This window comes from Grus americana, chromosome 4 (assembly GCF_028858705.1).
Source record: "Grus americana isolate bGruAme1 chromosome 4, bGruAme1.mat, whole genome shotgun sequence".
In the NCBI taxonomy this organism is placed as follows: domain Eukaryota; kingdom Metazoa; phylum Chordata; class Aves; order Gruiformes; family Gruidae; genus Grus; species Grus americana.
Window position 1 is genome coordinate 82,438,836 of NC_072855.1, and position 25,544 is coordinate 82,464,379.

At 47.3% G+C, this 25,544-nt stretch overlaps 1 long non-coding RNA gene across 1 annotated transcript in view; it reads left to right on the plus strand.

Moving 5' to 3' along the window:
- LOC129205949 (uncharacterized) overlaps positions 1-25,544 on the plus strand; it is a 276,829-nt gene that overhangs the window by 79,823 nt on the left and 171,462 nt on the right. The window contains exon 2 of the long non-coding RNA XR_008576931.1: positions 24,869-24,984. This is a non-coding gene — a long non-coding RNA (uncharacterized LOC129205949). The remainder of the gene's footprint in view (positions 1-24,868; positions 24,985-25,544) is intronic.

Genomic DNA, 25,544 nt, shown 5'->3' on the forward strand with positions numbered 1-25,544 from the left:
GCCTCATCTACCTGCTGTTGGTGTAGTGAGAGCAGGAATGCATCCCCTGGCCCGGATAGGAAGGAGGAGATTGTCTTTTACTGCCCAATGCACGGCTGCTGAGTAGATGTCCTAAGCAAGGTTTGTGCTGAGCCTTGGTGTTCTTTATCTTGTGTCTCAAGTGGAACATGGTATCGCATCGCCGATACGTTTAGGTGAGAAATGAAAGACAATTTGAGTTGTCAGCAAGGAGTCATCATGCGTGAATATCGGGTTTATCTCTTGGTACCCCCTCCGCAGAGAGAAGGTGGTGTGCCTCGGGTAGCAACTTCGAGTTAGTCCCTGTTGATATCCGAGGTGTCAGTCAGTAGCTTGTGTGATCTTTTGGAAGCGGTGCTCTTGAAAGTTAACCTCCGATAAACGCTTTTGGAGCAGGAGCGGGAGTAGCGCTGTTACCTGTTTCTGCGTTGCACGTGTTGTCCCACCTGGTCTACAGACAGTCGTTCATTGCGTTGGCATAAACAATGTGACTGCTTAGTATGGACAGTGTTAAGCGGTAATAAGAACCTGATTAGTACAAAAGAGGCTATGCTTTCTTGTATTATTAATTGGCTAATGAAATTAGAGGCTTTATTCACAGTTGGAAAACTGACTGTAGCTGTAAACATGCAGATAGAGCGGTTAGGCCGCAGAAGATGCAAGAAGAGACGGAGAAGGTGATGAAAAAGGTGCATTGTCTTTCGAAAAAGAGGGAGGAAGGTATATCAATATGTTTGACCCAGGAAGGTGATGGTTGTGATGTTCATTGTTCAAGAAAGGATTTTCACTCTCTATTAGTGCATGAATAACATTTGGTGGATTTTTATTGGAGAGGGTGCTTTCTCTTGGCTGAGGTTAATGGTTTTGAAAAACAGACTTGTTTGCAGAAGAGAAGGACCGTTGGAAAAATAAAAAAATAAGAACACAGTCATTCTTTCTGCCTTAGCGATGGCCATGAGCGCGGCCTTGGAAAGGCTTGTCTTTGCACTTTGACTGTTGCGGGGGGTGGGGGGGTGGGGGGGAAGGAGCAGCAGCTGTGTGTTGAAATTGGTTTGGTTCGGAAGGCTGGCGAGTGTCTTGGGGATAACCGGACTTTTGTTCTGGAGGTCTGCGTTAGGCAAGGTAGAGAATTGGGAGAGGGGCGAGGAGGAGAAGGGAAAAGATGAGGATGAACTCGTTATAAGTGGTGGTACTTCCAGGAACAGGTTTCTCCGGAGGCCTTCAAGACACCTTGCGAACTGTTGCTGGTACAATCGGATGCAACTCTTGGTGGGGCTTGGGTCCCTGTGACTCATCAGTACCGCTTACAGAATCATAGAATGGTTTGGGTTGGAAGGGACCTTAAAGACCATCTAGTTCCAACCCCCAACAACCAAGCTTTCGTACCGTCTCGGCTCGGTTTCGGGCTATTTCACTGCTTCCCGTTTCACCCAGCGTAGTAGAAGCTTCCAGGAAAAACAGTGGAATTGGCTTTCTCGTGTAGCTTGCTTGTCCCATTTCAGGGCTTCCTTGGGATTTGTCGGCCCATTCGTAGCAGGACTGCAGTGAAACCGTGCTCGGGAGAGTGAGCCTGTGGGCAGAAATGGGTTGGTTGAGACTTGGCCAGGTAGGACAGTTCTCCACAGATAGCAAGTCAGTGATTGTGTTCTCATGTGGGGATGGTAGAATCCTTGCAAGGATTCCTCTAGGGAAGGAACAAACCAAGCCCATAAATCCCACTGTCCGTGTTTAAGTAAAGGGTAGGCGGTCTGAACTGTTTGTTCTGTTGGAGCACCCCACTGAGAGATGTAAGGAAACTGGTATTGTGAAGTGTTTACTTTCTGGCACTGCTTCATTACCTGCTCTTTATAATTTATGGTGCCATATGGAACGAGGTTGATAACTACCCGTCTTTATGAACACACTGGTTTCATTTACCTGAAGCAGGCTTTTCAGTTTTGAATGGAATCAGAGATACTTTGTTGCCTCATTACAGTCCAATTAAAACGCGGTTTTAACCTAACGCTAGGTTGATTATTAATTGTCTGGAAGGCCTTTTTCCTTCTGTGCCTTTAATTAGGATTTCCCATTACAGCCTCGTGCAGAAATACTGAGCGCCGAAAACTCTGAGCAATGTTACGGCGCGACGCGGTGGGTAGGTGGGTCCGGAGCTGCGCGCAGAAAGCTCTTGCAGCACAGTTGCTCTTGAGTCCGTCTTCCCGGAGCGAGACGGCAGACGTGTGCGCGTCACAGCTGCGGTTTCTCATCTTAGATCTTCGGCTCGAGGTCTCTTCAGGTTTCAGTCCATTGTTTCATGGGAGCTTGTTTTGCCATAAGGGGGGACAGGGTTTTAGGGGCTACAATGACAAAAACCCACCCCAAACCCACCAAAAAATCCACACCCCGCTCAACTGATAGGTATCTCCGGCAGGGAACAGCATGGCCATAAGAATGCGGTGGTGATTTCGGTTTTACTGGCAGCTGTATTTGTAGAGGAACTTCAGGCAAATGCTTTCTGTTATTCTTTAGTCTCGTGGGCTTTTAATCATTGAGAAGAAAACTTACTGGAAAGGACTTCAGAGGAAGATGATGTTATGTAGAACTATGTACGGCGAAATGTCTCGTTTCGCTTGGCTGGTACGGTCCTCGGTGAAGGTATTGCTTGGGGCCAAAGGTTTCCCGGCTGGGGTTTGTTTTGAGAGGGAATGGCTTACTCTCACATATTGCACGGTAGGAAACCTTCTGCCTTGCAGCTCGCCAGTGATTTATTTTAGATGTTTAGCCAAGGACTTAAATGGGTTAGTAGACTAGCACCTTCAGGGAAGTTGCTCTTTATAATTTAACTTTCAGCGAGCAGGTTATAGTGCTCTCAAATAGTTGTGTCAAAGACCCAGCAAAAATTAATGGCTCAGAACTAATGGCAAGCTTTCCAGGATGTTGCTCTGATTTATTGAGTGGTGCTAAGCTCTGGCATCCTTGTGTGGAGAGCACTTGTCTTCATATAAGGGGGCTGATGCTACCTCAAGCTGTTGTCAGTTGACTTGGTGAAATTGCTTAGATGCTGCTCTGGGTGTAGATGGCTGGTGGTGATTACTCTTAAGTATTCAAAGAGCCAAAACCCTGGGGAAAGGCTGATTAGCTGCCTGCGAGGGTGATGTTCCAGCTGTGTAAACAAACTCCCGAAGTCTTCTGGTCGTAATGAGGACCAGGCCCCAGTGACAAAGCCCACTCTGCTCTGTGCTGCTGCATTGAAGTTGAGCAATTTGCAAGGGGAAAGTGATTGGAGTCAGTCCCTGTGATGCACGTAATCCACTAATCACCACTCTGAGACTTCTGGTGCTCAGAAACAGCAGGAGGGAATTGGCTTTTATGAGCTGAAGGAGACACTGGCATATGTTGTTGAGGAGAGGGGGAGGAGGGACTACTTAAATATTTATAGATTAAGGGTACATTGGGATCCCTTCTGTCTCTTGTATGCCTGGTTCCCCCACTTCCTCTTGGGGATAATGAGACAGAAAATCTCCTCGGCCTTACCTGTGCTTTAACTCGGAAGCATCGAGTCTGAACCTCCGTCCGCCTCCAGCGTTGGTGCTTGCCCTAACGGACCGGGTGGATACGAAGCCATTGCAAAATGCACCGTGTCGCCATCCATCTTCCCGGGCCATTTCGGTCTTCCTCCGAAGACATGGCTGCTGAAAAAAACAAGGGCATCGCAGCCTGGACGCTTGCGGAAAGCGAGGTTAGAAGCGAAATGAACTCAGAAGCGGATTAGCGGCAGGCAGATAGCAGCTTGTTATGGAAAGCTGTCTCTGACGCCATTCTGACTCTCTGCCCCGGTCACCCGGGGTATGAGGGCAGAACAGGTAGAGCCTGCGTGCAGGAGCTCTAACGTTCCTTCCTACCTCTGAGTTTGTTAAAGATTTACGTCTCCTGCGGACAAAAAGGTGACGGTTTCATCAGATGGCTCCGCCTTCGGTGATTACTTAGCACATGTTAATTCACCCTCCTTTTCGTAAGGAGGACATATATCATATTGCGCACAGTCGCGGAGAAGCAGTCGACTGCTGCGGACAAAATGCTTTTATAGGCAGAGTGCTCTGCTGAGTCTTAGGTACAGAACTCGTGAAGGAGATGGGGAAGGCTGTGGAAAAAAGCAGACCCTGCGCTGTATCATCCTGTTAAGTCAGAGCAGCCCAACGTGCTGATAGTAATAGAGTAACAGTGCCCCACGTAGGAGCAGGAGGCTGGAGGAGATGCCCGGTGTCACCAAATCCTCTCTGATGTCACGGACGGGGGTATTAGTGACAGGCGTGCGGCAGCGGGAACGGTGTCTGAGCGAGATGACTTGGGGAGCTCTTCCTATTGAGACCTGCAGACGATGCCTGTAATATTGAAACTGAGGAACAGTGTGCGTTCCCTTGCTCCAGCCAGGTAGAAACTGTAGAAGAATTTTGCGCTTGGCTTTTTCTTGCTTTTGGTGTGCCGTAGCAAATGAGTTTCTCCACGAGACCCGAGTTTCTCAAGTGCTGCTCACTCTAATATTCGTATTAAAATTAATAATACGTATGATTATTTCTTGCAGTTCTGCAAATTTTTGCTTCGATGCTCCTGAGGTATTTAGTGGGGAATAGAACTATCAAGATAGCCCTCTATACAGCAGAGAGAACTGAGGCACAGGGTACGAAGAGAATTGTATGAAGCTGCCCGTCGTGTGGATGGTGTGGCTGACAGTTGAACCCCCTGTGTTTTGACCCCAGTGCAGGGTACTGTCCTGTTGCTCGCTACAGATGAAATGCTCTGCTGCGTGTGAAATAGTGAGGGAGGCCGTGAGAAATTTTGCCAATGAATTTATATTTTTTTTTTTTTAATAAGACGGCACACAACTTTCAATAAGCTACAGTTGCAGTGCAAGATAACTTGTTTTTATATTTGTACGCATCCTCGGATAGCTTTACTTTTGTGATCTAGCTGTTTCAGTAGGCTACTTTGCTCTTAATTTTTGTAAGTTTCATGTGGCATAAACAAGTCAGACCTAGGTCTGCCTTTTTTTTTTTTTTTTTCTGGAAAGGGTGCATAACTCTCTTTTGTCCTATTCTGGTTAACAGCTCTTTTAAGAGCTATTAAAACTTGTACTTACATAAATCACAGATTAAATGGTTTATTATTGGGTATTAAAATTGCATAAATCAGTTATAATTAGTTAAAACTGTTGCTGCAGTGAAGATTGGCCCCTCAAATCCACTCTGGTGCAACAGTCCTTGAAAGTCATCGTGGAGCCCGCCTGAGTGCTTTCGAACACCTCAGCTGCTGTGCTGATGGGTCCGCAGGAAAAAGCGGACCAAACACGGCACTGAAAGCGCTCCACGATGGTCCCGATGGCGTGCATGTGACAAAATGCAGTGCTCTGATGCTAAACAAAAGCAGGCGATGGAACTTGGGCTTGTTCTTGTGGCCATCATGTCTTTGGTTTCTCATCTTGTTGTGCGTGACGGTGCACGAGTGATGCTACTGCCTCGTCTCCCAGGGGACTGGATCTTCTGCTTGGTAAGGGAGTGTGCATGACCTGTTGCTGGGGTGACTCAGGGCCTGTGCTTCAGGCCGCTGTGGTGGTACGGAATAGGTTAAGGAATATTTCCGTCCAACTGCACAATAAACCTCTCGTAAATCTGTTGTAAGCCAACTGCAGCTTTGATAATGTGTTTGAGAGAATTATTTACAGTCCGGTCTCCAAGCTTTGGTTAAAGATAATGGCCTATCCGTGACGTAGGTTCTGGCAAAAACTGGCGTGACTTACTTTGCTGGCTGGAAGTGTCTGGAACTGTTATCTGTGATCTGGCAGTAGTTGCCCCATTTGGTCGTCAAGCCACAGAGTGCTTCACCGCCACCTCATAGTTCACGGACCTTTCACTGAAACTGTCCCGCTTCGGTTTTGCGAGCGTAAGTATCATAATCTTTCCGAAACTGGTAGCCACTGCACTTCTTTTATTTTGCCAATGGTGTCACTGCTGCACCATGAGATGGTTTTTTTTCCTGTAGACCTGAAGAAACGGCAGTCAGAGTGGTGTTCAGCGTGCAAAGGGTTGGCTGAAGCAACTGACAAATGGCGTGTTGCTGCCGCTCTCCCTGAGAACTGACTTGGGGCAGGCGAGGGTAATGGAGGCCACCCTTCTTGTCCGCCGGTCCCATTTTACTTCTCGCCTGTCTCAGTGCTGGGCTTGAGCAGGAGTGAGATGGCAGCTCTGAAAGCCGCACCTCATAGAGCTGAGGGCAAGTTTGAGCTGTTGGGCCGGGCCCGTGTTGCAGCTGGGTGACCTACAGCCAGCAAGCCATGGGAGGCGAGAAGCGCGTGCCAGCGGCCAGCCTGGCCGCAGATGGCTGTTGGCCGCTGGCGGGGACCCTGCCTGTGCTCGCTGCGTCTCCTCTCGGCTCCGCAGCCTGAAGAGCTGGGAGGAGAGCGGGTATGTGGTCTTCGCTGTGCTTGCGTGGGGGTTCCCTTTGGGCTCTAGAGACGGTTGTGAGGTTGGATGTGGTGGCTTTACTTAAATGGGGAATACGACATCCTTGGTTATGTTGGAGCTTCCAGTCACTACCGCAATGTAAATGGAGTTTATTAGAAGAGAATTGAAGGAAGCCCTCGGACTTTGTTAATGGATCTACTAGTTTCGAAGCTTCAGGCTTGCCCTGTCCCGGTTTGCTAGTGCTAGTTTCCTACCGAGGGGGAAGCTGCTTGCTTGTTGGTTGTGGGGTTTTTTTATTACTACTGTTTTTTAAATCAGGGATTCTGTGTTTCTCCTGACGAGGAATTGACAGTATTTATCAGCAGCAGATGTGCCTGCTTTGATGGAAGTACTGACACTTGCATTTAATATTTTTGAGAAGTGTCAGGCTATAGTTTCAACAATAGGGTGGCACCCTATAGTGAGATCTTAAGCTGAGGGGAAAACACAAATGGACTTGCAGTGGTGTTGGGGGGAGAGGGGGGAAATCCTGTAAACTAATTAGCTCATTTGACTCAGATGGCCTTTTTGATCAAATCACTTACTGCTGCTTTCTGTGGCAGATCAGATGTCTTTTGCATTAAATGCCATTCAGCAGGACCAAAAAGTGTCTAGGGCACCTGTCATCTGCTCTATGGGGATGCTGGGTACACAATTAATGACTGCATATAAAAAAACTTTACCGGATTTATTTCAGACACTGGAGTTTGATTTTGTTCTGTCGAAGGGCATTTCTAGGAGGTTGACCAGTCAGTGAGCTTCAGGTTTTTGTCTTCTGCCTGGTTACTGGGAATTCCCAGGGAACAGCTTCTATCTAAGAGACAAAACCTAGCAGAGAGCCTCAGGGTACGGTGTTACCTGCGCTGGCGGGCCTCTGTCTCGTTTTTACAGATCCGCAAGTGAAGAAGCAGCCACGGCAGTGGGGAGCGAGGAGGCTGCACGGTTCGGGACCGGATTGAAGTCCGTAAAACTGTAGTCTCTGTGTTGTAGTGAGCGTTAAAGGGACTGGTAAATGAGGAGAGTTAGCTGTGAACAATTAATAAACATCATCACCACCAGTGACTCATAGAGAAGTCAGGGCTGAGGGGGTGGTGTGTGTGGGATTAATGTGTATAGGCATTTCACCCGTACTGACGTAACAGAAATGGGTGTAGTTCAGTTTTTGCTTTTTACTTGCCTTTATGATGCTTTCTAACTGTTTCTCCCTCCAGTAGTTTTTCACTGTTCCCAGTGAAAGAGGTCAAGAGACTAGGTGAAAAGAAACCCCCAAGTCGGAGAGGTGTTTATCGGCTCCTCTTTGAGATGATGGATTTTCACTGAGGTAATTCTTAGGGATTGTGATTAGGTTGGCACGCACGCTTAAAGAAAGCACATGAGCCACGGGTATCTGCCTGTAGCTCTACAAAGAATCGGTAGGTATTTTATTTTGACAGCGGAACGATTGCTAAAGAATAGCATGCAGATTACTTTATGTGAAGGGTGACGAGGAGAACAACTGCAGGCGGATACGTAGTGCTTGCTTAACCTGGAGCCGCTGTTCATGCGTTCGTAGAAGCGCTTTCGAGGCGGCTGCGGACTGGGGCAGCCATGGCAGAATGGAGGAGGCTTGGAATGATGATGTCCAGTTGAAGGCAGGAGAGTCCCTGCAAAAATTGGTCAAAACCTGGGCAGCTGTACTCGTCCTGTTGTACTTGACTGACCTTAAGCTTTCCCAAAATTTTCTCAGAAAACTGAGACCACAAATACCTGATTTCCTTTCTAAAGGTGAAGATATCTGTACAATAGCCTCGCTCTCATCAAGTCTTGGGTGTTTGGTTGGCACTGTGCTATGATAGCAAGCGTGGTGGATCACGCAGGAGGAAAGAGGGCCTAGCTCTTACCTGGTGTAAATTTGGCATCTTTCCAGTGATGTCAGTGGTGTTATGCTACTTTACACCAGCTTGAAAATATGGTCCAGATGGTCTTGCGGAGAGAAAAATCTAATGAGCCTGGTACTTTCTATTGCATTGCACTTTATGTAATGGTTTCACACCTGTGAAAATTGGTACAAGATCAAAATGGGGATTCATACAGATGTAGATGCACAAAATAAGCGTAAGGCACTTGAGAAGCCCGTCTATTTTTTCCCAGAGATAGCTGCACGGTGGAAAAATGGCTTGCGCGAGTGTCTGAGTTGAAGTGTGAGTTCATAGTTTTGTATGTTCTCTATCTTATCTGTCTACTTCTGGATAATTACAGTGAAAGCATCTTGCAAACGAAAGGAGAAGATAATGCGGAATGGAAATAGCATTAGCGAGAGTAGTTAAGGATAAATACGAGGAGAATGTGATCGCTTGAGTGACAAACTTAGCAAGCTTGGTTTGACACTGTCGCGTCAGATCCGACGCTAGGATAAAATATGTTTAACTTGCGTCTTCATAAACATATGGTAAGTGTAGTGGTGAAGGTAATTTGTTGACAGGTCTACCTGCGGTGTGCTTGGGTAATGCCTTGTTGAAAGTCATTGAAAATTGCTAGCTTTGACTCTCTTCAGAAGTCTGTTGAAAGATGAATACTTTTTCTCTAAAGCTTGTCTTATTCAGGTTGTGAAACTAGAGGAATGAGATGATTTCGCTGTTAGCAGGTTCTTACCTCTACCTGTGGTCGGCCCGGTCATCCCCTGCAGAAATTCCTCGTGATAGTTCCGCTGCCGTTATTGGAACTGGATGAGTACTGGCCAGCTGAGGATAGGATTTACTGTAATAGGGGAAAGAACTCTTGACTTAGATCTCTACAACTTACGTGTGTTGGGCTGGAAGTTTAGAAGATGTCATTTGGCAATACGGGCCAGGTCGACTGATGCCCGCAGAGCTTGGGTGGAGCTGTGTTGGGCTACGGTAGCCAGAGATCGGACTTTGAAATAGTCGTTTGCAGGCAGCACCTCCTTAACTCATCAGAAATAACTGTATTAGCTGTCAAGACACCCGAGAAGCGCTTTTTGGAACCGGTTGCAATCAGCAACCTTGGGCATCTGTATGACTGTGCAGACAGGATCTGCTATCAACTGACGAGATCTAACTGCTGGTGATTACTGGATAGTGTTTTCTTTTTAAAAAAAGAAGAGGGAGGTTTGCATCTCAGTATTTTAGCAGTTGAGTGTAATACACTAGGAAAGGTGTCAGGGTGCATTTTATCTAATACAGCAGGATGCTGTGGGCAATGCTCTTTGAAATTTGTTGAAAAGCAGGTGGCAGCCACCCATCTAAAGAGTCTCACTTCGTTGAAGTGTGTTATGCTGTGCCGTTGCTATTAATTTCACAAGCGTTGCATGCGAGTGGGGAAGTGAATGAGTGATGCGGCGCTGCTACGCAAAGCTGCCTTGGCCTCAGAAGTTCCTAGGCTATTTAACCATGTTCCGTGTAATCCACTTAATTGCACGCGTAAGCCTGTCAGGAGAACTTCGAGCAGAAGCAAACTCAAAATGCGCTCGGAAGCGGTGGGGGGGAGTCCAACTGAATGCTGAATTAGGATGGTGCAGTACTGTCTCCCCAAGCTCAGAGGCGCATTTAACTACAAGTCAATGATTTGAGCGGTTGCTGCTGGATCTTAATATAGAATGAGTCAGGTGTGGCACAAGTACTCAGCTGGAAGGATGAGCTGTACGGGGTAGTGGAACACTTGATATCTTGTAGGGTCGACAGCCTCACCTGTCAGATCTGGTCGGGTTTCCCTTGAGGGGAAATCCTCCTTGGTTCTTCCTGAGTTGGGAATCCTTTGCGTTTCTGGCGGGCGAGGGAAAAGGCGTGGGCAGGAGTCAGGATTGACATGCTGCTTAGAGTGCTTTGCTGCACAGGTTGGGTGTTCCGCAGAGAAAGGGCCAGAGCTGTGGGGTTTACAGTTAGGCTCTTAAATAGGTCAGAGCTAGAGATGGTCAGGCAGGAAACCATTTTCTCCTGCTGTTTGTGTTTCTATTTAGCTGTAAGTCGCAAAGGGATGGAAAGTACAGGCCGAATAAGTAATATCGCTTAGGTCCCGATCCTGCAAAGAACAGTGCCTTAGGTAAATCACGTGCGTGCGCATCGCCTCCTTGTTGTCTGTGTGAGCGGGACGGTCGCGCTCTGGCTCGCAAAAACCGTGTGGAACGGTGGAGATGCTCTGTGGTACGCCCATCTCCCTCGAATGGGCTAAGCGTTGTGACTGTTGGTCGACGGGCTTTGCAAGTGACTGTTGCTAGGACTCAGAGAGGCCTAACGAAGCTCAGCTCCTACTTCACCTTACACTTCCTTGGGCTTTGAGAAGCTGTTTGTCCTAGAACTCAGTGTATCCCCACCTTAAATACAGCAGGATGTTTGACCGGTTGTGTTCAAAAGGTGTTTCTGCAGGTTGACTGCTGACACCAGCTCTTAGAAAGGTAGAACTGTTGTTTTAACTGCTTTTAAAGAGCTTTTAGTCAAATGTATGACAGGCTAGTAGTGAGTTGCACAGGCTAAATAAAGAAGGGAGGTAATGTTCAGATATTGTAAATATAGAATGTCTTCGCTGTCTCTTACTACCGTTTATTGGACCTGTACGTAATCGGATCACGCTTGTGTAGCACCAGCAAAGGCACGCTGGTAAGATTATTTTTACTTTACCAAAGAACAGGGAAGGTTTTCTTTGACAACATAAATTTTTTCCTTATCGAGTCATTGTGGAGGTGAAATTCTAGATTCCTTCAGACAAACTCCAGAAACAGAAACAAATTAAAAGGTGAAGAATATGGTGTCTTCAGTTGCTCCAACTTCTTGTCTGGTCGTGGGTATAACCGTTCTGTTGTGTCTTGTCTTAGTATTGAGCCTGGAGTGGTCCGACTACTTCATTTACTGTGTTTGCAGAGTATCCTTATTAGAGGTGAGGAGTTTTCCATTTGTAGCGCCTCTTCTAATTGACTTAAACAGCCACAAGAGCATCACCCCTGCAGAAACAAAATTGGGTTTGTAGTCTGTGATGTTTAAGAGGCTTTCGAAGCCCCCCTTGAAGCTCTCCAGGTACCAGAAATGATACGCAGGGTAAAATTGTCAGAGATGCTTGTCAGCTTGGTCGGCTACCTCAGCATTACTTTGTGTCTTGGCGGTTTGTTTGCGCCAACTGGAGAACAACTTAACGTAGCGGCTTGTGAAGCGGACGAGCCGTGTGCCGTACCTTCAGCTGCTGCTGCTTTCCTTCCGCTTTCCGGACATTCGCTGGCGAGCTTCCCAACCTCTTGCTCTTGAATTTAGGCTGTGAGGGAAAAGTATCAGAAAAGCCGATGCCTTGCTCAAGCATGGAAGGTTGAAAGCTGGAACGACCTGTGGGTAGGAAAGCTTCTGTTGCTTAGTGATGTTTGTAATCAAGCTAATGAGATGAACCCCAGTCGCTGGCTTTGAAACCGTGCTAGGAAGTGTCCGTAGCTCGTAATCTTGCTGTACTGCATCTATTCCTGGTGCCGGGAGCAGCAAACGCCTAGTCTTCCGCGATGCGAGGCGATGTTTTTCCTCTGTGGATCTACCGTACGGTACGTCCCTCGTTTCGCTCTCGTCCCCTCTGCGTGGGAGACCGTGCCGCGACCCAAGCCGACGTGTGTGAAATGCTATCCTTCGAGCGCTCTAGGACTGAAACGCAGCTGTTGCTCTCCAGGGTGAATCACAGGACGTTTAATTTGTTGGGTGGAAAGAGTTAAATGAAGTTTAACTGAAAAGCTCTATCTCTCCCTCTCAGGGTAGAAAATAGCCAAGGGCAACAGCGGATGACTAATGTGTAGAATATTGCAATTAGTATAGCAAGGTACTTACAGGGATCAAATTAAAAAATTCATTAACGTACGCACTTAATTAAGAAACACTTTTCGGTTTACATGATAAATTATGACACCTATTAAATCTTCTAGTACGAGCTGTAATGGCTTCTTTGCTCCTGGGCAGAGAACTATTGCCTTTGAGGTCCTTCGAGCCTCCCCAAGGACCGGCAGCATTAGTTAAAAGTGTGTTAAAAACAATGCTTTTTCTCCTGTGAGGTACGAGCCCCGCTTTACTGGAAACTAATTTAAAGTTAAGAAACCAGCCCGGGGATTAAGAGACCCATCAGACTGCAAGCACAATGGATTATTAAATAAACAACAAATGACCTTGAGAATAAAGAAAGAAGGAGGTTGGCAAACTGCAGAGCTGGGTCCCAGCGAGACAGCGGGATATGTGTGATGGGGCTGCGTCTGGGCACACCTTGTCCCTGTGTGACTTGAGGCGGACTCTTCCCCGAACGGCCTGGCAGCGTCAAGAGCCTTAGAGAGTTTCTCGAGGCACGACCCTTGGCTGCAGCTTTTGCTTCACGTTTTGGGGTGGTGGTGTTAGGGTGGGTTTGGTTTTTTTGGATGAAGTCCAAGCACTTGAAGCATTGTAGCGTTGGGAGATCCTTAGCCGCGTCGCAGCAGGCGCTGCGATGTACCGTCGCGGGGTGGGAACCGGGCTGTTAAGTTGTCTGCAACTGTCTGGGAACGTGATGGATGACAAGTGGCCTTTGGTCAAGTTTCTTCTAGTCTAAAATAGACCAAAGCTGCAGTTACCAAAGCAGCTGTTATTGCAAGTTCTTGTGGGTGGGTGGGGAGTAATCCAGCTGATGAAAAGACATAGTTTTTAAGTGCAAAATCCAGACTACTGCTTTAAAAAGGACTGCTAGACAGGGCTCTGACCTCTAGGAGAAAGCATTTCCCACTTGATTTTCTTAAATCTGGTAGGCTTTTTAATTTGGGTTAATCTACGCTTAGCTGTCAGAGAGAGTTCTCTGTCATTGGCAAGAGGCAAGTATCAAGTTAGCAACACGGGCTAACCTCAGCAACATCAGAGGACGGCACCCAGAGGTCTGTGTGACCCTTTCAGAATTGTCGAGCGATGGTACATGCTGAATGAGAGATGTGCCTCGTGTTTTTTTTCCAGTTATTCCAGAACCTGCCAGCTAGATGTAGTTGTGCTCTGATTTTGTTGTTGTTGTTCAATTTCCAGTCTGGCCTGTAATCTACTCTAGTCTTCAAAAAGTCCCTGATTTGGCTCGGTGTTGTAGCTAGCCGGGAAGGCTTTTGCAGCCAAGTGAATTTGAAACGTGGCCCAGATGTGAAATTCCATGTACCCTTACACAAGCAAAGTGACAGCATGAAGCACGAGCAGAGAAAGATCAAGTCTTTAAATGGTAACGAGGGAGCGGTGGCGTACGGGTGCTGTAATCTTGTGGAAAATGATTTTGTCTGGACTCATTCCTGAGCAACATCTGCAAGACCTTAAGCTGCTTTCAGTCTGCTACCTCTGACACCTTGTACCGCTTAGGCGCACCTCAGAAGCGCTTGGTATCTAGCGTCCCTGTAGCGCTTCAGGCTCCTAAAGTGCCAACGTGCCAACTTCGGTCGAGTGCTTTCGGAAATCTGTGTGTTTCATTTTAAGATTCCAAAATGAAGTGCTTGAATATCTGACTCTGCTTATGGTCCCAAATGTTTCAGTCGGTCTGAACCCTTGCTACGCTGCCGAGACCTTCGCAGGGCTCGAATACATTTTTCTCTCAGAGTGATGCAGGCTTTTTCGTAAGTGAGTGCGAGTTTTGAATAATGTTGATGAAACACGCACGGTTTATTAAACAGAGCAATTCTAAGTAGTCTAAAGATTTACTGTTCATTAACAAATGTTTGAATGAACTTTAAATGAGGATAACCCAGGAGAAGCAGGAGTGATGTCTTCATTGTAACACGTACATAAATATACTTCGAAATTGAGGATTTTTTTTCCGGATACCGGTGCCTTCGGCTTCGACGTAGAGCTAGGCAGCATGTACGGCCGGTTGGGAAATGTTTTGCGCGTGCGTCTGTTCCTTGGAAGCCCCGTTAGTAGGTGGTGAGTTTAGTGGAAACGTTTGACTGACTCTGTGGTGCTCTTTGTGGTGTTTGGGGTGGGTTGTTTTGTTTGTTGGGTTTTGGTTTTATTCTTTGACCTTGGCGAGTTGTTGGCTGGCGGTAGGTTTCCCCCTTGCATTTGGCACCCCCAGAGACGGCCCCTGACCGAAATACCGCGACGCTTTGGGGAGCCGTGGGGGCCGTTCCAGGTTAGTAGCAGGGGGACGGGGCTCTGCTGGCCTCGGGAGCGCCTCTGCGCCTCCCCCTTTGCCCCTTCTGCCTGGTCAGGATCAGAATTCTGTCGAGCGCTTCCCCAAAGGTCTGGCCTTTTGCTTAATTGTACGGAGTGCAAGTAATATTTAGCATCCACAGTACGTTATCAACACTGACAGGCCTGCATAAATAAATAAAAATCTTACTTTATGCAGTGAGGTATCTTGTTGCTTTTTAATAAATCAATAACTGGAGGTGACATGAGAAAAGCATCTTCAAAACGATGTTTGAAGTGATGTGGAAGGCACTAGATTATCCTTATTAGTGAGTTTCTTTGCAAATGGTTTGGTTTGAAGTTCGTTCCCTGACGAGTTCTCCAGAACAGTCTAGAATGATTGCTAATCACTGGGGTTTTGTCAGCATTTACAGCTTAATATTTTTCTTACGGCCTAAGAGGTGCCTTACTCTTTCAAGAATTAGTACTAAAAATCGCTACCCAATAAACATTCCAGTCCTATTTCAACTAACTGCACAGTCGTATTTATGGCAGAGGAGAAGAGTTGTTCCGAGCTGAGAGGAAATAGCTCGGATTTCTGGCTTGCGTTCCACGCGCCTAAAGGGTTCTCTGTCTGGACAGCATTGCTGGGGTACCGGCGCTCCTGTGCGCGTCGCCTTGGATGACGTGTGAGAGGTGTAGTACCAAACGTGTGTATGAGTCATGTATTAGGAAACAGTCAATAGTCTGCATGAACGCTAAAGTTCTCTTAAAATGCCTGTGGCGGTAAGGCTGAGGCGGCAGACCCCGAATGGTGAGGTGGAGAACTTTGCGGCAGAGCAGCTGGGAAGCTGTGCATACTCCCGGTTCTCCTTCGGTAGCTGGAGGCCTTCCCTCTCTGCCCTGCGCTAACTCGAGTCCGGGGCGGGGAGGCGGGGGAGCAGCACGGAGCGACATCCGTTAGTTGGTGGGATTACGCAGGAAACGGAGCGAGAGTTCATAGGCGGACGGTTCGAGAGCAAACCACTGGGGTTGTTGGTTTGTTCTCAAATTTATATCGCGAGTCGTATCGCTCCGAAGAGGTACAGAACGAATAACTGGTTGCGTGGAGACGTGCGCTTGATCTAGCTTAGCTTGGCTTAAATGTAAAGATTTCTCTTACACTGTAGTGCAAATACAAGTTTATGTTTGCTTCTGTGTCTATGGAACCGGTCGTACATCAGAGTGGGTTTAAGGAGTGCTGATAGAAAACTTTCACTTAGTGGGAAACTTGCTATTAATTGTAATGTGCTTGGGTTGATGGCTCGTTTGCCTGTGTGGTTACTAGGTATTGGGTGGTGCTGAGCCGGAGGCGGTGCTTGTTCAAAGAGTTAATTGCGCTGTTGGTAATGGCAACTTCTGCCATTGTGAACGTTCGCTGAGCACACGGACGTGTAAAAAGTCTTTGCGTGCGATGGCATGCGCTGATAATTCAGCTGCGAATGACAGGAATTTGTTTAATATTCAGCGCGTGCAGTCACAAAAACTGAGCGCGTGCTGTCTCAGTTGGTGTTTTGCAGATGTGTGATGTTGAGTGTTTAAAGCCTCGTTTACGTTGCTGTGAAATGTTTCTGTCACCTTAGCTATTGAAAAGGAAAGGTTTTGCCAGAGTCTGACTAGCTCCCTCAAAATGGAGGAGCCGAGGAACCAGGAGTTCCTTCAGAAACACATCACGGTCGCGGCATGGCGATGATTCCTCCCCCAGCCGTGATAATCCAAGTGTGACTGTGTCCCCTGCTCGCTGTAACTGCCCTTGGAAATCTGCCTGAAGGCCCGATCCGGAGGAGAGCTCGAGGGCTCCGAGCTTCCTGGCTCCGGCTGATGGCCGTGACTCCCTGCCTTGGTGGGAAGGGCTGTGCGTGTGCTGCTGCGGTGATGCGGCCCTGCCCAAAAGCCTTTGCCACAAGCGCCTCGAAACCATTTCTGCTTCTCTCTCTGTTGCTTCTGTCTCTTTGTAACCTTTGTAGGATTTCTTTCTGTCTCTCCTCTTGGGTTTTTTTCCTTCATCTTGGAGGCACTGGTATTGAATACTGATGAGGAAATGTTTGGTCTAAAGCCAGCTAGTCAATTTTGGTTAATTAATTGGAATGGTGACTGGCAAAAACCCAGCCCAAATTTTTGTAGGTAATTTATAGCATAGGTAATCGTTTACTCGTGGATAATTATCCCTACCTGTAGGTAGCAGAAGGCAACGGTTATTGAGATCCAGACGCATTGCTAACAAACACCGTTTTAAGAAACGGCAAATACTTAGGCTGAGTTATCTGTTTAATTATCGAGAGAGTAGCTCGAACTGTGCAGTAAACCCACCCTTTATTCTTATTGGATTCCCTGCACCTTTTGCCAGGTGAGCAGAAATAAGGGAGAAATCATTTATTCTTTCTGGGAAGCCAGCGTTCCTATCTCTCTTGATGTGTTAGCGCAGATGCGCTAGACTGCTGGGATGTTGTAATTTGCTTACTGTCAGCCAGCGATACTTGCTACAGCTTCGAAGGAAGCGGGAAGCAGTTGGATAGAAGGGTGATTGAGCGGAGCGCTTCTGGACTGTAACCTGTTGTGGGGCGCAGCTCGTGTTCTTAGCTAGCACAGACTTTAGTGTGCGGTGGGCTTTGGGCAAATAGCTTACTCCTCTCAAGGCGATGAGCTAATCGAGCACGACAGCGGGGCGCCTTTTGAATATCACTGTGGCTTTGTCAGGATGTCGGTCTGGACGAATGTTCCTACAGTGCTTGTGACCTGAGGAGTGCCGTTCCTTGGTGCGGCGTCACCCTTTTGGCTGTTATCGAGCATGGATTTCTTGCTCGGTGAGTGGAAGGCCAAGGGTGTAGCAGGTAATCCCGGGGAGCAACCGAGGTGCCTGTTGGCAAACGTTGTCGTCCTGTTAGAGGGAAGATAGAGGAGAAAGACGGGGGAGCTTGGGGCGAGGGAAGGAGGATGTGCTGAGCTTAGTCGCTCCCACGAGATGTGCACGAACGACGGCTCTGCACTTAGGCTTTTGGGATGAGCCGCTGTTTTGCGTAGTAACAGCCTGGTGAGATGGTGGGAAGGTGCAGGCCTGGTATGGATGGCGGGGAGAGGAGTTGTGTCAGAATCAAGGGTTAGTAAGCAGGAGCGGAAGCAAACTGCAAGTCTGCCCTTCTAATTCTCTCCTGTAAACAGACAAGACAGATGAGAAGGCCAGCTTTTCAGTGATGTGGCGGATAGCTCGCTCTCATCTACCAGTTTTAAAGATGGACACGTAGTCCCTACTACGCTTTGTAACTGAAGCAGCAGCGGCGTCGCGGTACGTTGACAGTCGTAGGAAGAAAGCAAATTACTTAGTCCTGCCACGGATGTAGAAGGTTTATTTTGGAGGGTGGTGCTGACTTGAAATCGCTCTTTGCAGGACGTTTGTTATCTTCTGTTCTGAATGCCAATGCCGTGCTCCCTTTTGCAGACTAGACGCAGGTAACTTAGATCTCGTGCTTTGGTGGTATTGGAAAATTCCTGTCGATCTGTTCAAGCGTTTGAACTCCTCCCTCTCTGCTATAAAATGTATCAGTCAAGAGTTTTGAACAAAAGAGCAACATATCCCAGTGTATGTTCAATGCTCTTAAAAGTGACAGATGTACGAGTGGAAGATGGACAAATTGATGGGCCTCCAGACAGCCGTTCCCTTCTTCTGTGAATGGACTGGACCCATTTTTTCGTTTGCGTAGAGCTGTTTATTTTGCACGTGGAATCTGCTGAAGTTTCCATCTTTTTGTTCCTTCCTCCAGTGCAAACTGTAAAAAAAAAAAGCAGAGCCCCTGACATCATCCTGTTGCAGCACTGGGGTGATGGTGGTTGGCTTTTATTTTTCTTCCTCCTTGAGAAATACTTTGTGAGTACATGGTGTTATTTCGAAAAGGGAACAGGCTGGAGACATGCCTTGGAGTGAGAAGCAGCTCTGTATGCTGTCATTCTAATTTTGCATTAGTGACAATATGAAATTCAGCTCTGCCCCTAAAGAAGAGAGCAGAGGCTTCTCCAAAAGGATGAGAAAAAAACCCTTAGGTTTTGCCTAGCAACAGAGCGGTATCTCATTTCCGAAAGCCGGCTTCTTTGAGTCCTGTTGTTTTTTTGGCACGCTGACTTGTCGGTTTGGCTTCTGTGCTGCGCGGGGCCGCAGAGCAGCCCTGCAGGCTGCGTGCCCAGGTATGGGCGACGGCTTGCGCTGCCGCTGGACCGGCCGTCTCTCCGGCAGCGATTCGGGGAGCGTCGTCCTCCAGGCGCTTCAGGCCTGCTGTAAGGGGGGCTTTGCAAGCAGGAACCCACCTTGCTGCGTGGCACCTAGAGCTCGTGTGACCACACGTTGGTGATCTCAGAAAAGCTGACTTAATACCGCAAAGTCTTCTGTGCAAATTGGTTTGCAACCGGTGTTTGGCATAGTTGATGCGATTGATATGTTAAAAAAGCCTACCACGCAGCAAGTTGCATCTATAAGCAAGCTGATGCTTTGAGTGGATTGCATATGGCCCAGGAGAGGCAAGTAGAATAGGAAACATATGTTTGGCACCCACAGGTACTGCAGAATCAAGCGAGTGTGAATTGCTAAAACGTAGTTTACATAATACGGTCAATAATATGCAGCAGATGGAGTCTGAATGTATCGCTTAAATCATGAAAATTCTGAATGCTGTAAGGGATTGCACAACAGCCAACTTTAACTTTGAAGGTAAATTGATAGATTATTTTCTGTTTACCATAGCAGATGTGAAGAAAGCCCTTGGAAGTAGAAAGTTTTTTTCACTCTGAGCAGTAGCGATGGCTGCTAACGTGCAGGGGAGACTTCATGTTGGGAAATGCCGATAGGGAAAAAAATAGCGTCGTTGGGTGGTGCGTGTGACGGGTCTGTGCAACTCCCTTACGCTGCCTCTAGGCTTGTGGTGTTGTGCGGTGGGTGTTTTTGTATTGACAAAAAGGGTGTTTATCGATAGCTTTGGATGGAAGGGAATTCTTATGTCCCTTTACCTCGTAGTCAATTTTTCTGAACCTCAGTTAGAGCAAAACCCTGTGCCTTGGTATTATTGATCCTAAATTAGGTTTGCTCAGCTTGAAGGTGTTTGTTTTCAGCAGTGGCCTGGGGTGTCACCTGGGTTTGGATGGTTCTTTTGCCATTATGGGGTGTGGTTGTGAAATAAGATTCCAGAGATGGGCTGTGATCTGCATGTATGCAAATGACTACCTGGTAACCGGGTGGTTCAGGTATTGCTTAATGGTAAAGGGTGCAGATTCTGGGAGTGGGGCTAAACACAATGTTTCTGAAGAAGGCAAACTTGAGTGTGTTTTTTAAGAGTCTTTGAGTAAGGCCATAATGAAAAAATGTTTCCAAGACTTTTCGAGGATCCCCAACCCGTTTGCACGCTGTCGAACCCGGGCCTTTATTATTATACACGAGCCTTGACCGCAGATTTGCTAAAGCACGTAGGAGTTGCACATCTATTTAGACGCTGAAAGGAAAATGTTTGTCTGAATTAGCACCTGGCACCTTAACTCTAAGGTGATATTGTTCATTTTCATTCAACCGGTGATTCTGTTCTTCATCTGTGTGGAGCGGCGCTTCAGCGACTATATCGGCATTGCCTCCCAAATGAGTCATGAGTGCCTGCAGCAAAAGACCTGTACACGGTCTGCCTACTGACACTGGGAGGGCAGGACATTCCTCGAGGTGCTTACAGATGCCTGACGTGTGCTTGGGCCATATCGTATTCGGATCCACGCTGGAAAAGTAGATAACGGTGCTTCCGGGGTACGGTGCTGTTATAAACTCGATCAGCTTTTTGCTGCCCGATCTGTTAGCGATTCGCAGGAAGTCCCGCTAATGGGAGTAACATGGAGCAACTCCAGCCTGGTAGTCCGAGAGGACTGTCGGGCCACAGCGTAAGAATCACTGGTGCGTTGGTAGCGTGTGAGGGGTCGGGAGTCCATAACAAATTTAACCGGGAGACACTGTGTGCACAACTCGTTGCTAATGTCTTAGCAGAGATGAAAGTTGGCACATATATAGTCTTTGCTTGGATCTTTTGTTGTTATATACTTTGCCAAATGTAGTTTGGCTATTTTCATTTTATGCAAGTGTGAAAAATGTTATCTGTTTAAGTTGCTTCTTTGCACTTCTATGAATAAAAAATGGCTTTAATTAAATTAAGAAAGAGCTTTGACAAGTGATTTGTCTATAATACGTACTTATGGTTTGTGGCATTTCAAAGAATAAATAACCAAGATGTTGAGGCTTAAACATTGGCTGCTGCACATGTTCTGTCAATTCCTCGGTTGAGAGAGAAATGTTTCTCTGAGTGTGGATTTAGGTGCAGATCCTGCATATTCAGATCTCGCACCACCTTCGGAAGAAGGGGAAGATGCCCATCTTTGACGTGGTGAATAAACGGAACTGGAAGCAGCCCAGGAAGCCTCTGAAGAAGTCAACTGTACTTTTGTAAGGCAAGGAAAAGCAAGGCTTTGATGTCAGCTCTGCAGACATGCAGGAGAATTGGAGACATCAGGGAACTTGTTAAATTCTTATGCAGATGAAACCAAATAAGCTGCAGCGGGTTAGAAAGAATGGAGACTTTGAAGAGACTTTGCTTGGATCCCAACAAGGCACCAGCTGCAGGGAGAAGAGAAAGTAGTTGATTGTGGGTTAAAAAAAATCAGGAGAGGTGATCTGTTAACAAGTTACCAGATCGAAAAGGAGAGGTTTTAAAGCAAAATGCTTTGCAGAATTCTCTGCCGTGGTGCGATGTTGGCTTTGTCGTCTTCAGCATTGGAGATGACTCAAAAAAAAAAAAAAAAAAAAAAAAAAGGAAATAGAAGCATGGAGAAAATCCTTAAAGTGGGAGAAGATTAGGTTTTAAAATGTTCAGAGCATACCTTAATTTGATTTTGAGTTTTTCATAAATCATTTAGCCTTTTGACCTGCCAAACTTTATGCACAAGATGTGTAACTGAAATGGAACATAAGTTTCTTGAAAATACCCAACAGCTTCTGTTTGTTCTTTCCCTTGGTAACAGCAGAGGCCTTGGCTTTAGAAAAAACAAACCCAACAACCCTGCTAAGTCAATGGGCCTCATTCCAACTTAACCTCACAAACTTACCCTGCTGTTGTCAAATGGCATAAAAGCCCCGATTTCTTCTGAGCTTGGCATCGGTAGCTATAAGCCTATAGAATGTAAACGCTGACCGAGATGACTCGAGTGCATTCTTTGCTTGTGAGACAGGAAATAGTCATTGGAATTGTGAGGTCGTCATAGGCTCAGTTGCACGGTTTTTATTTAGAGATGGAATTTGACGGAGTTAATCCTTCCCTGCTGCTATAATCACGGATGGATTGCATCGGTGAGCTTTGCCTGACAGTTGTGAGTGGGCATTGGTGAAAAATCTGAGAGTTTGGAAAAGCGCTGTCAAAAAAAGCAATGAAATACAAGTGCTTCGCTTGCTCCTTGGACTGTAGAGCAGGCTAGAGAAGGAGGGGTAGACCAGAGGCTTCCTTGTGAGATAAGAGAGCAGCCGGATTTACCGTAGGTCTGTAGTGAGACTTGTGCCGGTTTAGCAAATCCTGGCCAATGCAGCTATTCTGGACCAAATGGTTTTGGTTGCAAGTGTAACGCACGCAGGTTTATGCTGCCGTTTTCGTTGTCCAGAGAAGGGAAAAAAGGTTTGACAGAGAAGGCAGAAGTAAAAGGTGCCTACTCCTGGTTCGTAATGGGGTAGCTGATGTGTGATAACAAGATTGTGAACAGCAATTAGTTAGCACCTTCTGGAGACAACCCTTGACACAGCTAAAATTAACCAGGCTGTTTTTTGTTGAAAGCTGTGGGCTGCAGGCATTGGATGCAGAGGAAGGGCAATCGGATTGCTCTTGCGCGACCGTGGGATACGGAGAATTGTTTCTGTGCGCCGAGAAGGGAACGACTTGGGGCCTTTGTGGGCTCCCGGGAGGGGGGACCTACCCGGAGGTAGTGGCGACGTGGAGCATACGGGCTCAGGATTTAGTGCGGGTCGGATAACTTGAATCAGGGAACTGAGTACTGATATGCTAAGCGCTGAATGCTTAGGGCAAGCGTGACATGTCTTGAAAACGTTTGCTAGTGTGAAACAGCTACAGGAACAGCCGCACTTTCTCGGCAGTTTTGCACGTGACCTTGAAAACACGGAGCAGTGGATCGCGATGTTCACGGCCCATCTGGATTGACAGGGACGAGGAGCGGCACAGTGATGTTTCCGGCCGCTTCTGGCAGCACGTTGGCTGGGCTGCGGGAGAGCGGCGCTCCAGGCGGTGCGAGGGACCTGTTTCGTAACCTAGACGGCGTCCAGGCAGACTGGTAGCGAGAGCAATTAAAGAGAAGGAGCAAACATGGAGGAATGGCCGTTCGGCCTCCGCAGATAGAAGCAGTGACTATAGTTGCTCGCGTGGTTCTTTGCTGCAGTTGAGACAGGTGTGATTCCCCTGTCTGGGGTCTCATCCTTTGGGTGCCCTGAGAGCGGGCTGTCTTGGCCCCTCCTGCCGAAGGGCCTGGTGTGGCAAATGGCTCCTAGCGAGGCTGGGAGAGGGGAGCTCTGAGTGTGTGCCTAGGAGAAAGTCTACAGCTGTCAGGAAGCGTGAGGGCTGCTCCAGCTGCAAGCTCGGCTGAACTTTGGGCCTGCTTGGGTTCTACTTTGAAAAGACAAGGCACGTTAGCAGCCAGGAGGCAACCAAGAATGAAGGTATCGACTTGCCTCAGCCTATCAGTTTTAGCGGCTGCGTTGAAATGGTAGGTGCTGGCTCTATTGCCGTTGAACGTGTCTAGCTGTCACTGGAACTGCCTGGAGGAAGGTGCAGCTCTGGGTGAAGAGGCAGGTGATGCTGTTGTTAGCCCGTGAAGCCGGGCCCCCAAAGAGCCGAGGCAGCGTCACGAGTTAAGCGGAGCGTAGGTTTGGGCTTGGCCGCTTGCCTCTGCTCTTTGCCGGTGGTGAACTTTACACAGAGCTTGCTCTGAGAGCGACTGTGCAAGTCAGCTGCGGTCGGTCTTGTGTGGTACAGCCTACCTTTTTATTTATTTTTATCTTTTTTTCTTGCTGACTCTTTGACACCCGCCACCTTCCTGCCAGCCTGGTGTGGCTGATCAAGCTGTTCAAACAACTGGAAGACATCAGAAGTTAAACACTCATTATTTTAATTTGATGCTAATCATGTGTTAATGAGACTAATCCTTGCAATGATTCAGGTAATTTGCTTAATGGCTGCCCAGAGTACAGATTACAGCAATCAGTCACGTCTGATAAGATGTCTGTTGTGGAGGAGGTTGTCAGGTGAATGAGGTGGGAAAAGACTAAGGAGTAAGGCCTGACCTGGTGTAAGTCAGGAGCCTTACTGTTCAGAAGGGAGAAGGGGCGGGGGGAAAGAGTCCTGCTGCACAACCTCACGCTTCGCAAGCAGGTTTGTGGCTTCGGCAGCCGGGGAAAAGCGGTTCCAATGACTGGACTTAAGGACAGTTCTATGGGGGGTCCTGATCCTCGCCCGCCTTGAGGAGGAGTAATGTGCGAGGGCTTACGCGGGCTTCTCAATTGGACGCTCTGCTTTCTGGAGGTCGTTTGGGTCGCAGCAAAGCCTTCTGGTATAAAAGACGTTTGCATCTGAGATGATGTGATAGGTATAGGTTCTGATCCTTTGCTAGTACGCAATGGCGTAATGCTCCTGGAAATGGTGGAGCGATGTCACACGACGCACGTAAGCAGGGTTGCTGGGTAACTCGCTAGGGTTATTCTCAGCGGTTGGACATGTAGTTCGTGCGGGCGGCATGTATAGTCCCGGTACGTGGACAAAAGGGCTGTGTTCTGCAACTGGACCCAGCTGCATGTTATGCTTGATTTAATTCCTAGTATGATATGGTGATAGAAACTGGATCTGGATGTATTGTGCGTATTTATCTCTGGATTTCCTCACAGCGCTGCTTCTCCTGCTGTCTTTCAGGTATAAGCCTTTGAAAGACAAGCTCATTTGAGCATGTACATCATGAGGAATGCTATGCTAAGTACATGTCAAATGTTAATAAAATAGGTGTGCGTAGCTAATAGGAGATGCGAGAGGAAAATCCAGCAATGTTAGTGATGGGGAAGAAGAGGTTTGAGTATTTCAGTCACCACAGCCCACGTGCTACTTTGTTGTAGGTTTTGATTATTACTCGTGAGGAATCCTAGGAGGGAATCCTTTGGAATTTAAAAACCCGTGTTAACTTTTCGATTGTTGTTACTCGTTTCAGAAAACACAAAGAACTCAAGAAGTTGGTCCAAAAGGCGGTTGTGGGGCGTTAGACCACTTGACATAACAGCGCAGGATCCGCACTGCGTTCCTAGCTGGCCTGCTGTCTGCTCTAAGGTGAGTCACTTGACGCCGGTTTTGCTTGGATTCCTTTCCAACTCTTTGTGGATTATGCAGCTGTAGCTTGAAAGCTTTTCAGTATAGGTATGTCTGATTACACGCTTAATCTGTGAAGGCAAAACATCAATAAGGGCTGCTCTCTGCTGAAACTGTATTAAAAAACTGCACCCAAAATACATACTTGTTCACCTGGATGAGCTGGACAGAGCGTGTAAGGAGGTAAGTCTAATCCTTTTTTCTACAGGCGAGGAAATGAAGCATAGGGGAATTGAGTCACAAAGGGCAGATTGGGAATTAAACTTAAATCCTGTACCGTAATTACAAGTCTGTGTCTTGATTATTGTCTTTGTGGCGTATCACTTGAACTGGAAATCTACATCGCTTCTGTTAGCAACGAAACTTGAAATGCCTGTTTGTAGCTGCTCGTATCCGAGCTGTATTCCAGCAGATCTTTGTCGCACGAAGCGCGGTTCCTCTTGAAGTTCAGCAGAAGTGCTAAACCAGCATGAAAAAACAGTTCTCACTTAGAGTGAACCAAGCTTAGATTTCAATGAGAG